Genomic DNA, 14,691 nt, shown 5'->3' on the forward strand with positions numbered 1-14,691 from the left:
AGAATAACAAGCAAGCAGATTTTTTTTTTGTTGTAATTTATCATTTTTATTGAATAAAAAAAAAAACACTAATAGGTATAATAATGAATTTTTAATTTTTTTATTTTTTATTAATCCTTCAACAGAGCACAAGCAATAAAATCCCTGTGATCGGTTCCAGTCCAACATTTTCACATGAATTGGCTTGCATGTTTTTCTGCAGTTTTAAAATTCAAACCCATCGTAAACCAAAAATCTGGCTTTTAACTGTACGTTAAGCACATATGAAATTTTGTGAATTGTGTTATAAATGATGTTTAGAAAGTTATAGGAACTCACATTTGTGCCAATTAAATGAATAACATATATACTACATATGTGCATTCAGCTAACAAATACTAGTTAATCCGAATATATTGGACAAAATGGATGAAGAATTTTAGCCTGTAATGCAACGTCCATTCCACACTCAAAATATGATGTTTGAGTGTGGAATTTTCATAGCGCCGGTATTACAGGTTGTGCGCCGGTATTACAGGTTGTGCGGTCCAGATAAAATGCTTGCATTACAGCCTATACCGATACGATCCATACTACCATCTGAGAGCAGTAATTATGAATTTTGCAAAACAAAAATGTTTAATAAATCTCATATCTAAACTGTTACAAAGTACACTAAGACTCATAAACTACCTATTAACCCCTAAACCACCACACTCCCGCATAACAAACACTATATTAAACATATTAACCCGTAATCTGCCGCCCACCCAAATCCCAACCATTAAATAAAGTTATTAACCCCTAATCTGCCGCCCATCCACATCGCCAACACTATTTAAATATATTAACCCCTAAACCACCACTCCCTGATATTACTGCCACTAAATAAACCTAATAACCCCTAAACCTTAGGCCCCCATATCACTGTCACTAAATAAACCTATTAACCCCTTAACTTCCATTCCCATATCGTAACTACTAAACTAAACCTATTAACCCCTAAACTACCGGACCTCCTACATTGCAAAACACTAAATTAAACTATTAACCCCTAAACCTAACACCCCCTAACTTTAAATTAAATTACAATAACTATCTTAAAATAAATAAAAACTTACCTGTGAAATGAAAAAATACTAAGTTTAAACTATAAATTAACCTAATATTACTATTCTATTAAAATAAAAAAAATACCAATTAAAAAATCTAAATTACAAAATTATCAAAAATAAAAACAATTACACCTAATCTAATAGCCTTATAAAAATAAAAAAGCCCCCCAAAATAAAAACATCAACTCTGAATATTAGGGACAGCCAAGTAACAGATCTAATTGCATACTGGTACTTACAATACAGTAAATATTATAGTTAAAAGAGCAGCTGAGCCCTAAGAGAAACACAGACATACCAGTATCATGTCAAAAACATCATAAACATTTATTAATAATCCATTGATAACTCAGGTGGGGTCAGCAAAGCTAAATATAGCTATTTCTTTCCAATGGCAAGGAGAGTCCACAAGTCCATTAAATTACTATTGGTAATTAAACTCCTGGCCACCAGGTGGAGGCAAAGAACACCCCTGCAAAGCTTCAAGTATCCTCCCACTACCCACAATCCCCAGTCAACCTTTACCTGTGTAACATTGTAGGTGATGTGCGAAGAAGGTGTCTGAAGAAATTAAGTTGTTAATCCTTTAATGGGTATTAGCAGTTGGAAGATGGCAAGGTGGTCTTTGCTTACATTGCAACATTTTTGTTACCCCTATATAGAAAACCATGGTTGGTTACTGTTTTTCTATATCTACAGGTCTATGTCAGTGAGGATTCTGTCACATCTGTTTGCTGTACCTGCCCTACAGCGGATCCACAGTTAAGTGCTTTTACCTTCTAGGTGAGAAGGATGCAGCACTTAGAAGTTCCTTGTTTAAAAAAAAGAAAAAAGAAAAACGAAAGGATACTTAGGGAACAAAGTGGATCCTTATGGGCCTAAATATCCCTTTTTAAGGTTGGGGATTTATTTGGCAGCAGTTTAGGGCACTGTTCTGTCATGTGTAGGCTTTTTTTTTTTGGCTTTTGGAATTTGTTTGCACAAGTTTACCTTTTATTTAGTTTGGGTAATATCTCTTTAAGAAAGTTTTTGGACCGGACCTTACTTTTCAATTTATGATCATGTGACCGTTCAGTTACTTCCTGAGTGCTGATCATTTTGTTTCTAGCCGACTGTTTAGAAGCCGGATTTTCAAGGAGACAGACTGGATTTTATAGCATTAGATCGGTTTTCCTGCCTGTCGCTTCTCTCTGATGTTTGCTTTCTAGGATCTGCACTTTGAACAGGATTTATCTGTTAGTTTGGATTAGATTCCTGGTTACCGGTTGGGGGAATCTCTCCAGCATGGCTGGGGTGTAGAGCTGCCGTTTTTAATAATTATTTATCTATGCTTAGAGTTGTATTCTAATGTGTTATATATTGAAATTAGAGTATAAGGGACATAAAGGTCTTTTTTATTTACTATGGAAGTCGATCCAAGCATTCTCTGTCATTTGATAAATGTCTTTATTGTGCAGATGCCCAGGTTATATTACTCCTGTGCAATTTTGTTCCCTTTGCCTTAATAAGGTTTTATTATCTAAGGATAAGGATTCCTTATCTGAGTCTTCTTTTGCTCAGGATAATGCTGTTCAGGGGTTGTCTCAGTCTTCTGTTAACATGTACCAGTCTTTGACAGATTCACATGCAGTACCCTGCGGTTCCTCTCAGTCAGTCTCTGGGAGTGTTTGTTTGCCTAAAGATTTTGCTGCGCAGTTGACTTCTGAAGCCCTAAGTGCTTTACCTAGTTCTGCTAAAGGGAAGAGTAAATCTAAGAACATTTCTATGGGTTCTGATTCCGCCAAGACTGATTTGGTTAGTCTTTCTCCGTTATTTATTGCGGATCATTCCTTTGCAGCTTCGGAGGGCAAGATCTCTGATTCAGAATCTGCAGTTCCTAGTAGAATAGATTCTGAGGAGGTTAATTTTAGATTTAAACTGGGGCATCTCCGTTTACTTTTAAAGGAGGTTTTAGCTACTTTGGATGACTCTGAAACTGTTGCAGAGGCTCCTAAAAAGGCTAATAAACTGAATAGAGTTTTTGATGTCAAACCTAAATCTGTGGAGGTTTTTCCTGTTCCAGATCACATGTCTGACATTATATCTCAGGAATGGGAGAAGCCGGTGTTCCTTTTAACCAGTCTCCTGTGTTTAAAAAGATGTTTCCTGTGGCTGATTCAGTGTGAGATCTGTGGTGCACTGTTCCTAGAGTAGAGGGCCTTATATCTACTCTAGCCAAGAGAACTACTATTCCTCTTGAGAATAGTTCCTCTTTTAGAAAACCTATGGATAAGAAACTGAAGGGTTATTTAAAGGGACACTGAACCAAAACATTTTCTTTCGTGATTCAGATAGAGCATGCAATTTAAAAAAAAATCGAATTTACTCCTATTATCAATTTTTCTTCGTTCTCTTGCTTTCTTTATTTGAAAAAGAAAGCATCTAAGCTATTTTTTGGTTCAGAACCATGGAAAGCACTTGTTTATTGGTAGGTGAATTTACCCACCAATCAACAAGAACAACACAGTGTGCTCACCAAAACTAAACATCTAAACTTACATTCTTGCATTTCAAATAAAGATACCAAGAGAATGAAAAGAATTTGATAATAGGAGTGAATTAGAAAGTTGCTTAAAACTGCATGCTTTATCTGAATCATGATAGAAAAAATTGGGTTCAGTGTCCCTTTAAGAAATATATTTTTTCATCAGGGTTTACAATGGCAACCAGTTGCTAGTATTGCAACAGCTGCTGGTGCAGCCTCCTATTGGTGTGACTCTTTGTCTGATCTAATTTCAGAGGAGACTACTATAGAGGAGATCCAAGATAGGATCAAGGCTCTAAAGCTGGCTAATACTTTTATCTGTGATGCGAGTATGCAGGTTGCTAGGCTGGGAGCTAAGATTTCTAATTTTGTGATACTAGCCCGCAGAGGCCTTTGGTTAAGGTTGTGGTCTGCGGATAGGACTTTTAAATCCAAGCTTCTGTCTCTACCTTTTAAGGGTAAGACTTTATTTGGTCCTGGTCTGTTAGAGATAATTTCCACAGTTACTGGTGGAAAGGGAGTTTTTTTTACCACAGGATAAGTAGAATAGACCCAAGGGTCATCAGACTTCTAATTTGTGTTCCCTTTGTAACTTCAAGGGAAAGATCTTCCTTGTCTTCTAAATCTGAGCAAGCCAAGACTTCTTGGAGAGCTAGCCAGTCCTGGAACAAGGTAAGCAATCCAGAAAGCCTTCTTCTGAGGCTAAGTCTGCATGAATGGGCCGCCACCTATACAGTTCTGGATCAGGTAGGGGGCAGGCTTTCCTTTTTTCAGCAGGCTTGGATTTGCAACATTCCAGATCCTTGGGCAGTGGAAGCAGTCTCCCAGGTATACAGGGTATGATTCAAGTCTTGTCCCCCAAGGGACAGATTCCACTCCCTGATATTACTGCCACTAAATAAACCTAATAACCCCTAAACCTTAGGCCCCCATATCACTGTCACTAAATAAACCTATTAACCCCTTAACTTCCATTCCCATATCGTAACTACTAAACTAAACCTATTAACCCCTAAACTACCGGACCTCCTACATTGCAAAACACTAAATTAAACTATTAACCCCTAAACCTAACACCCCCTAACTTTAAATTAAATTACAATAACTATCTTAAAATAAATAAAAACTTACCTGTGAAATAAAAAAAAACTAAGTTTAAACTATAAATTAACCTAATATTACTATTCTATTAAAATAAAAAAAATACCAATTAAAAAATCTAAATTACAAAATTATCAAAAATAAAAACAATTACACCTAATCTAATAGCCTTATAAAAATAAAAAAGCCCCCCAAAATAAAAACATCAACTCTGAATATTAGGGACAGCCAAGTAACAGATCTAATTGCATACTGGTACTTACAATACAGTAAATATTATAGTTAAAAGAGCAGCTGAGCCCTAAGAGAAACACAGACATACCAGTTTTATGTCAAAAACATCATAAACATTTATTAATAATCCATTGATAACTCAGGTGGGGTCAGCAAAGCTAAATATAGCTATTTCTTTCCAATGGCAAGGAGAGTCCACAAATCCATTAAATTACTATTGGTAATTAAACTCCTGGCCACCAGGTGGAGGCAAAGAACACCCCTGCAAAGCTTCAAGTATCCTCCCACTACCCACAATCCCCAGTCATTCTTTGCCTGTGTAACATTGTAGGTGATGTGCGAAGAAGGTGTCTGAAGAAATTAAGTTGTTAATCCTTTAATGGGTATTAGCAGTTGGAAGATGGCAAGGTGGTCTTTTCTTACATTGCAACATTTTTGTTACCCCTATATAGAAAACCATGGTTGGTTACTGTTTTTCTATATCTACAGGTCTATGTCAGTGAGGATTCTGTCACATCTGTTTGCTGTACCTGCCCTACAGCGGATCCACAGTTAAGTGCTTTTACCTTCTAGGTGAGAAGGATGCAGCACTTAGAAGTTCCTTGTTTAAAAAAAAGAAAAAAGAAAAACGAAAGGATACTTAGGGAACAAAGTGGATCCTTATGGGCCTAAATATCCCTTTTTAAGGTTGGGGATTTATTTGGCAGCAGTTTAGGGCACTGTTCTGTCATGTGAAGGCTTTTTTTTTTTGGCTTTTGGAATTTGTTTGCACAAGTTTACCTTTTATTTAGTTTGGGTAATATCTCTTTAAGAAAGTTTTTGGACCGGACCTTACTTTTCAATTTATGATCATGTGACTGTTCAGTTACTTCCTGAGTGCTGATCATTTTGTTTCTAGCCGACTGTTTAGAAGCCGGATTTTCAAGGAGACAGACTGGATTTTATAGCATTAGATCGGTTTTCCTGCCTGTCGCTTATCTCTGATGTTTGCTTTCTAGGATCTGCACTTTGAACAGGATTTATCTGTTAGTTTGGATTAGATTCCTGGTTACCGGTTGGGGGAATCTCTCCAGCATGGCTGGGATGTAGAGCTGCCATTTTTAATAATTATTTATCTATGCTTAGAGTTGTATTCTAATGTTTTATATATTGAAATTAGGGTATAAGGGACATAAAGGTCTTTTTTATTTACTATGGAAGTCGATCCAAGCATTCTCTGTCATTTGATAAATGTCTTTATTGTGCAGATGCCCAGGTTATATTACTCCTGTGCAATTTTGTTCCCTTTGCCTTAATAAGGTTTTATTATCTAAGGATAAGGATTCCTTATCTGAGTCTTCTTTTGCTCAGGATAATGCTGTTCAGGGGTTGTCTCAGTCTTCTGTTAACATGTACCAGTCTTTGACAGATTCACATGCAGTACCCTGCGGTTCCTCTCAGTCAGTCTCTGGGAGTGTTTGTTTGCCTAAAGATTTTGCTGCGCAGTTGACTTCTGAAGCCCTAAGTGCTTTACCTAGTTCTGCTAAAGGGAAGAGTAAATCTAAGAACATTTCTATGGGTTCTGATTCCGCCAAGACTGATTTGGTTAGTCTTTCTCCGTTATTTATTGCGGATCATTCCTTTGCAGCTTCGGAGGGCAAGATCTCTGATTCAGAATCTGCAGTTCCTAGTAGAATAGATTCTGAGGAGGTTAATTTTAGATTTAAACTGGGGCATCTCCGTTTACTTTTAAAGGAGGTTTTAGCTACTTTGGATGACTCTGAAACTGTTGCAGAGGCTCCTAAAAAGGCTAATAAACTGAATAGAGTTTTTGATGTCAAACCTAAATCTGTGGAGGTTTTTCCTGTTCCAGATCACATGTCTGACATTATATCTCAGGAATGGGAGAAGCCGGTGTTCCTTTTAACCAGTCTCCTGTGTTTAAAAAGATGTTTCCTGTGGCTGATTCAGTGTGAGATCTGTGGTGCACTGTTCCTAGAGTAGAGGGCCTTATATCTACTCTAGCCAAGAGAACTACTATTCCTCTCGAGAATAGTTCCTCTTTTAGAAAACCTATGGATAAGAAACTGAAGGGTTATTTAAAGGGACACTGAACCAAAAAAATTTCTTTCGTGATTCAGATAATTTAAAAAAAAATCGAATTTACTCCTATTATCAATTTTTCTTCGTTCTCTTGCTTTCTTTATTTGAAAAAGAAAGCATCTAAGCTATTTTTTGGTTCAGAACCATGGAAAGCACTTGTTTATTGGTAGGTGAATTTACCCACCAATCAACAAGAACAACACAGTGTGCTCACCAAAACTAAACATCTAAACTTACATTCTTGCATTTCAAATAAAGATACCAAGAGAATGAAAAGAATTTGATAATAGGAGTGAATTAGAAAGTTGCTTAAAACTGCATGCTTTATCTGAATCATGATAGAAAAAATTGGGTTCAGTGTCCCTTTAAGAAATATATTTTTTCATCAGGGTTTACAATGGCAACCAGTTGCTAGTATTGCAACAGCTGCTGGTGCAGCCTCCTATTGGTGTGACTCTTTGTCTGATCTAATTTCAGAGGAGACTACTATAGAGGAGATCCAAGATAGGATCAAGGCTCTAAAGCTGGCTAATACTTTTATCTGTGATGCGAGTATGCAGGTTGCTAGGCTGGGAAGTAAGATTTCTAATTTTGTGATACTAGCCCGCAGAGGCCTTTGGTTAAGGTTGTGGTCTGCGGATAGGACTTTTAAATCCAAGCTTCTGTCTCTACCTTTTAAGGGTAAGACTTTATTTGGTCCTGGTCTGTTAGAGATAATTTCCACAGTTACTGGTGGAAAGGGAGTTTTTTTTTACCACAGAATAAGTAGAATAGACCCAAGGGTCATCAGACTTCTAATTTGTGTTCCCTTTGTAACTTCAAGGGAAAGATCTTCCTTGTCTTCTAAATCTGAGCAAGCCAAGACTTCTTGGAGAGCTAGCCAGTCCTGGAACAAGGTAAGCAATCCAGAAAGCCTTCTTCTGAGGCTAAGTCTGCATGAATGGGCCGCCCCCTATACAGTTCTGGATCAGGTAGGGGGCAGGCTTTCCTTTTTTCAGCAGGCTTGGATTTGCAACATTCCAGATCCTTGGGCAGTGGAAGCAGTCTCCCAGGTATACAGGGTATGATTCAAGTCTTGTCCCCCAAGGGACAGATTCCTATTATCAAGATTATCTGTAAACTAGGTAAAGGGAGAGGCCTTCTTAGACTGCGTAAGGGATTTTTCCTCTCTGGGAGTGATTATTCCAGTTCGTCTAGTAGAACTGGGTTAGGGATTTTATTCAAATCTTTTTGTAGTTCCCAAAAATGAGGGAACTTTTTGACCCTTTGTAGACTTAAATGTTTCTCAAGGTCCCGTCCTTCAAAATAGAGACTATTCATTCTATTCTCCCTCTCTTTCAGGAGGATCACTTTATGACCACTATAGACCTAAATGATGTGTATCTTCATGTGCCTGTCCACAGGGAACATTTAAAGTTCCTGTTTTTGGATCAACATCTTCAATTTGTAGAACTGCCTTTCGGCCACACCACTTCTTCTCGAATCTTTATGAAGGTTCTAGGGGCTCTTTTGGCTTTTGGCCATATCTCTAGGGATTGTGGTGGCTCCTTACCTGGACAATATCTTGGTCCAGGCACTATCTTTTCAGTTAGCAATATCCCATAAAGATTCTCTGTTAGCTATTCTCTGCTCTCATAGATGGAAGGTGAATCTAGGGAAAAGTTCCTTGGTGCCAAGTACCAGGATATGTTTTCTGGGGACAATCATAGACTCAGTATCTATGAAGATTTTTTTTGACAGAGGTCAGAAAATTCAAGCTTCTGGAGGCCTGTTGTTCTCTTCAGTCCTCTGTTTGTCCATCAGTGGTTATATGCATGGAAGTAATTGGTCTCATGGTGGCATCCATGGACATCATTCCGTTTGATCGCTTCCATCTGAGACCTCTACAGTTATGTATGTTCAATCAATGGAATGAATCGGATCTCTCTCAGAGGATAGTTTTAAACTCTCAGACAAGGATATCTCTGTCTTGGTGGATCTCCCAGGACCATTTGTCTCAGGGGACTTGTTTCCTGAGACCTTCTTGGGAGATTGTGCCTACGGATGCCAGCCTGTTAGGCTAGGGAGCAGTTTGGGGGTCCCTAATAGCCCAGGGACTTTGGACTCAAGAGGAGACTGCCCTCCCTATAAATATCCTAGCATTGAGAGCCATTCTCAATGCTCTATCAGCTTGGCCTCAACTGAGTTTAGCCCGGTTTATGAGATTTCAATCGGACATCACTTTGGTGGCGTATATCAACCACCAAGCAGGAACTCGGAGCTTGTTATCTATGAAGGAGGTGACGCTCATTCTTCAGTGGGCAGAGTCTCACAATTGTAATCTCTCTGCCATTCATAGAAACATAGAAACATAGAATTTGACTGTAGATTAGAGCAAAAAAGGCCCATCAAGTCTACTCATATTACATGTTACTCTTTCCTTAGGATAGCCTTATGCATGTCCCAAGCATTTTTGAATTCCTTTACAGTCTGTGTGTTTACCACCTCAAATGGAAGTTTATTCTATGAATCCACCACCCTTTCTGTAAAAAAATGTTTCCTCAAATTTCTCCTGAATCTGCTTCCTCTAAGTTTAGATTGTGACCCCTTGTTTTGGCATTTATTGTTTGTGAAAAATGCATTCAGCTTCTATTTTATAAATTCCCTTCATATATTAAAAGGTTCCTATCATGTCACCTCTTTCGCTTCTATCCTCTATACATATTTAGATCATAGAGTCTTTCTTTGTACATTTTATATTTTAGACCATGTACCATTTTAGTAGCCCTCCTTTGGACAGCTTCTAGTTTATTTATATCTTTCTGAAGATATGGTGTCCAGAACTGTACACAGTATACCAGATTTGGCATAACTAATGATCTGTAAAGTGGCATACGAACCTTGCTATTTCTGCTACTAATACCTTTTCCAATGCAACCAAGTATTTGACTGGCCTTACTGGCATTTGAAACCTCTTCCTCTATAAAAAGAAAAGTACTAATCACATTATTACTTACAGTAATGTCCCTTAATAGAATCTCACTATCTTTACCATCTGATGTAAAGACTGAACAAAAGTAATCATTTAAACAGTTTGCTATTTGTTTATTTTCTTCCACTACTCTGTCTTCATTCTTGAGTCTAACTATCCCTTTGTTAGTTTTTCTTTTTTCACTGATATATCTAAAGAAGGTTTTGTCACCGTTTTTCACATATTGTGCTATTTTCTCTTCTGCATCAGCTTTAGCCTTTCTGATTAACTGCTTTGTCATCTTTTGATGAGTTCTCCATTTTTCCTTATCCTCTTCTGAGCCAGTGAGTTTAATTTTTTATAGACTGTCTTTTTTGTCTTTCATATCCCAGGGGTGGACAACTGGGAAGCGGATTATCTGAGCAGGGAGACGTTTCATCCAGGGGATTGGCCTCTCCATCTGGAAGTTTTTATCGATGTTAACCCTCAAGTGGGGAGTTCCGGAGCTGGATCTGATGGCATCTTGTCTAAATGCCAAGCTTTCAAGATATAGAGCAAGATCAGGAGATCCCCAAGCAGCTCTGGTGGACGCCCTGGCAGTGTCATGCGATTTTGGTCTAATTTATCTGTTTCCTCCGGTTGCCCTCCTTCTTGGGTGATAGCTTGTATCAAACAGGAGCAGGCTTTGGTTCAGCATGGCCTCAAAGAACTTGGTTTGGGTACCTAGTGAGGATGTTGTCATTCCCCCCCTTTGAAATAGCCTCTGAGGAAGGATCTTCTACTTCAGGGTCACTTCCACCATCCGAACTTAGTATCTCTGAAGCTGACTGGTTGGAGATTGAATGCTTAGGGGCTGAATTATCAAGCTCCAAATGGAGCTTGATGCCCCATGTTTCTAGCAAGCCTTCAGGCTCGCAAGAAACACAAGTTATGAAGCAGCGGCCTGAAGACTGCTGCTCCATAACCTGTCTGCCTGCTCTGTGGCAGCAGACAGACAAAGCCAGAAATCAACCCAATCCAATACGATCGGGTTGATTGACACCCCCTGCTAGCGGCAAATCTGGAGGGGCGGTATTGCACCAGAAATTCACAAGAACTGCTGGTGCAATGATAAATGCCAAGAGCGCAATATCAGATCATGTCCACTCACATTATGATATATAGCCTGTTACTTGCAGGATTTATTATAAGGTATGATGCAAATACCTTCATTGGTGTGGATCTAGGGTTTTTTCTTGCCTGTAGAGCTTCGGAGCTTTTGGCTCTACAGTGTGATTCTCCTTATCTTATTCTTCATGCGGATAAGGTGGTTCTCCATACTAAGTTAGGATTTCTAAATAAGGTGGTCTTGGAATGCAATATTAACCAAGAAATTGTTGTTCCTTCATTTTATCCTAATCCTTCATCTACGAAGGAGCGGTGATTGCACAATCTGGATGTTGTGCATGCTTTAAGGTTCTATTTACAGGCTACAAGAGATTTTCGTAAATCTTCTGCTCTTTTTGTTGTCTTTTCTACTAAACGGAGAGGTCAGAAGGCCACTTCTTCTACTCTCTCCTTATGGTTGAGAAGTGTTATTCGATTGGCTTATGAGACAGCTGGACAGCATCCTTCAGAGAAAATTCTGGCTCACTCCACTAGGGCTGTCACTTCCTCTTGGGCCTTTAAAAATGATGCTTCTATGGAGCAGATTTGCAAGGTGGCCACTTGGTCATCATTGCATACTTTTTCCAAATTTTATAAATTTGATGTGTTTGCCTAAGCTGAGGAAAGTTCTTCAAGCGGTGGTGGTGCCTTCTGTTTAGGTTCGTCTGTCTTGTATATCCCTCCCTTCCATTCTAGCTTTGGAATTGGTTCCCATTAGTAATTGAATGGATTTGTGGACTCTCCATGCCATTGGAAAGAATACATAATTTATGCTTACCTGAGAAATTATTTTCTTTATTGGCATGGAGAGTCCACAACCCGCCCTTATTTTTAAGATGGCTTTTTGTCATTTTTCTAAACCTCAGGCACCTCTATACCCTTTGTGTATTTTTCTCTTTCATTCATCGGCTGAATGACTGGGGATTGTGGGTAGTGGGAGGATACTTGAAGCTTTGCTGGGGTGTTCTTTGCCTCCACCTGGTGGCCAGGAGTTGAATTCCCACTAGTAATTGAATGGATTTGTGGACTCTCCATGCCAGGAAAGAAAATAATTTATCAGGTAAGTATAAATTATGTTTTTTTTAGCTCTATAAAATCATGTTGCAGGCAGCACTTCAGATCACAAGCAAAAAACTGATGTTAACATATTCAAACGGGTGCCAAGGCGTTTATTCAAGCACGCTAAAACCCGACATGAATAATCAATATTTCACATTCCAATGTTCTTCACATAGAATACTATGCTCAATTTATTTTTAAATAAATATTTCTATAAATATTTGATGGATTTTTTTGTATGCAGTGTTCTTTATGTGAAACAAAGACTCCTAAATTACAATAAAAGGGTTAAAAAAAAATCCAAAAGATTTTGGGCGGTTTCTCTCCATGCTGGAGAGGATTCGAATATCAGGCCCTTGAAGAGTGTACAGACATAAACAGCTTGAAACCTATTTAATATCAAGCAATACTGTGAAAAATTCCTTTCACGTCTTCTAAACAAACCATACATGATTTTGTTTTTGCAGTTATAAATAAATGATAAATTCCCCTTTTCAAATAAATAATGCAATCTATTAGAAATAGTTTTTTTATGAATATGTTGTGAAATAACTTTTATAATCTACTTCTTACTAGGTATTTTGATAAGGTAAGTTCACTACATTCACTCCTTTTAAATGTACTGCAACTCATGCTAACTGTGCTATTTCAAAATAAAGTATCAAGATAAAATATAGTGCATGTTAAATTACCATAGAAGCTGTGATGATTAGAAATTGCATACTTAAATACTTTGTTAAAATATACTACATATATTTGTAATTTTATTGTCAATTTAAGGGACTATTTTTTTTTGTAATAACATACAGTATATATACTCTATTTATAAGTACTGCATTTTAAAATATACCCTTTATAAAGCATTTTATTTACATATAATATATGGGCAAAAGTATGTAGACACCCTTACTAATTATTGTGTTCAGGATTTTCAAACACCCATTGCTAACAGATGCATAAAATCCAGCACATAGCCATGAAATCTCCTTAGAAAAACATTGGCATAAGATGGCATATTTGCCACAAGACAATTTGGAAATTTCTGCTCTTCTTGATCTGCCCTAGTGAACTTTATGTGTTGCTATCATTGTAAAGTGGAATTGTCTAGGAGCATCAACAGCCAAGTCACAAAGTGGTAGACAACACAAACTAAGGGACTGAATATAATTTGTTACATCAATCACTTGACAATTCCAAACGGCAGTGGAAGCAACATTGGAACATGAGCTGTGTGTTGGCAGCTTAATGAAATGGGTTTCTATGGATGATCAATTATAGACAAGCCTCACATCAACATGTGCAATACAAAGAATCTGGATAACGTACTGGGTCAGTCTTGATGGGCTTGGGCAAGGTTCTAGGGAGGCTCATCTTAATGCTACAGGATAAAAGGACAGTTGTGTGCTTCCAAAAAGATAATTGGGTAAATGTAAAAAGATATTTTAGATAAATGGGTGCTTCCAACATTGGAGCAACAGTTGGGGAAGGCCCTTTCCTATTCCAGCATTATTGTGCCCGGAAGCAAGCTGAGTTCCATGCAGACTTAGTTGGACAGGTTGTTGTGGAGGAACTTTAGTGACCTGCACAAAGCCGTGAAATCAACCCCAATGAACACCTTTGGGATGAATTGCAATGTTGATTGTGAGCCAGACCTTCTTGTCCAACATCAGTGGTTGACCTCACAATTGCTCTTTTGGCTGAATGAGCAAAAATTCCCAAAGACACACAAAAGAGTGTTTGCTGCAAAGGGGGGGATTTCATAATAATGTCTATGGTTTTGGAACGGGATGTCCATCAAGCTCATAATGGTATGAAGGTCAGATATCCACATTCTTTTGACCAAATCAATTATTTTTATTAATGTATATGATATGTGATTGTGAATAATGTATATTTAAGGGATAAAATAGATTACATACACATATTACGTTATTGCAGAAAATGCATTCTAAAAGATCAATAATATAATGTGTTTTTATAGTTTAAATAATATATTGAAACATACATATAGCTTGCAAGAGTTTGCATAAATAAAAAGAGAGAAGCGCTCAACCTGGGAACGAACAATAGCATAATAGCTTGTTCTATGGCTAGTTACCACCCTAGAAGCAGCCTCTTTTTGCTCAATATGTGCCTTTCACAGAGAAGAACTTTCCTGTAGCATATCAGTCTGATCCTGACTTCACAGTACAGTCCAGCCCCGAAATACCAGGCAATCCCTCTCTGATATGCTTCAGGAAAGTTTTTCTCTGTGAAAGGCACATGTTGAGCAAAAAGAGGCTGCTTCTTGGGTGGTAACTAGCCATAGAACAAGCTATTATGCTATTGTTCATTCCCAGGTTGAGCGCTTCTCTCTTTTTATTTATGCAAATTATGACATTTTGGGAAGTCTCCCTAAGTGTGATGCGGGAATCCAGACGTGGACCCGTTGCTCAGTGTGCCTAGAGGGATATGGCTGCACCTCACTGACGAGGCCCACAATAGGCCGAAACGTACGTCTG

The sequence above is a fragment of the Bombina bombina genome, chromosome 4, assembly GCF_027579735.1.
Source record: "Bombina bombina isolate aBomBom1 chromosome 4, aBomBom1.pri, whole genome shotgun sequence".
NCBI classification, from domain to species: Eukaryota; Metazoa; Chordata; class Amphibia; order Anura; family Bombinatoridae; genus Bombina; species Bombina bombina.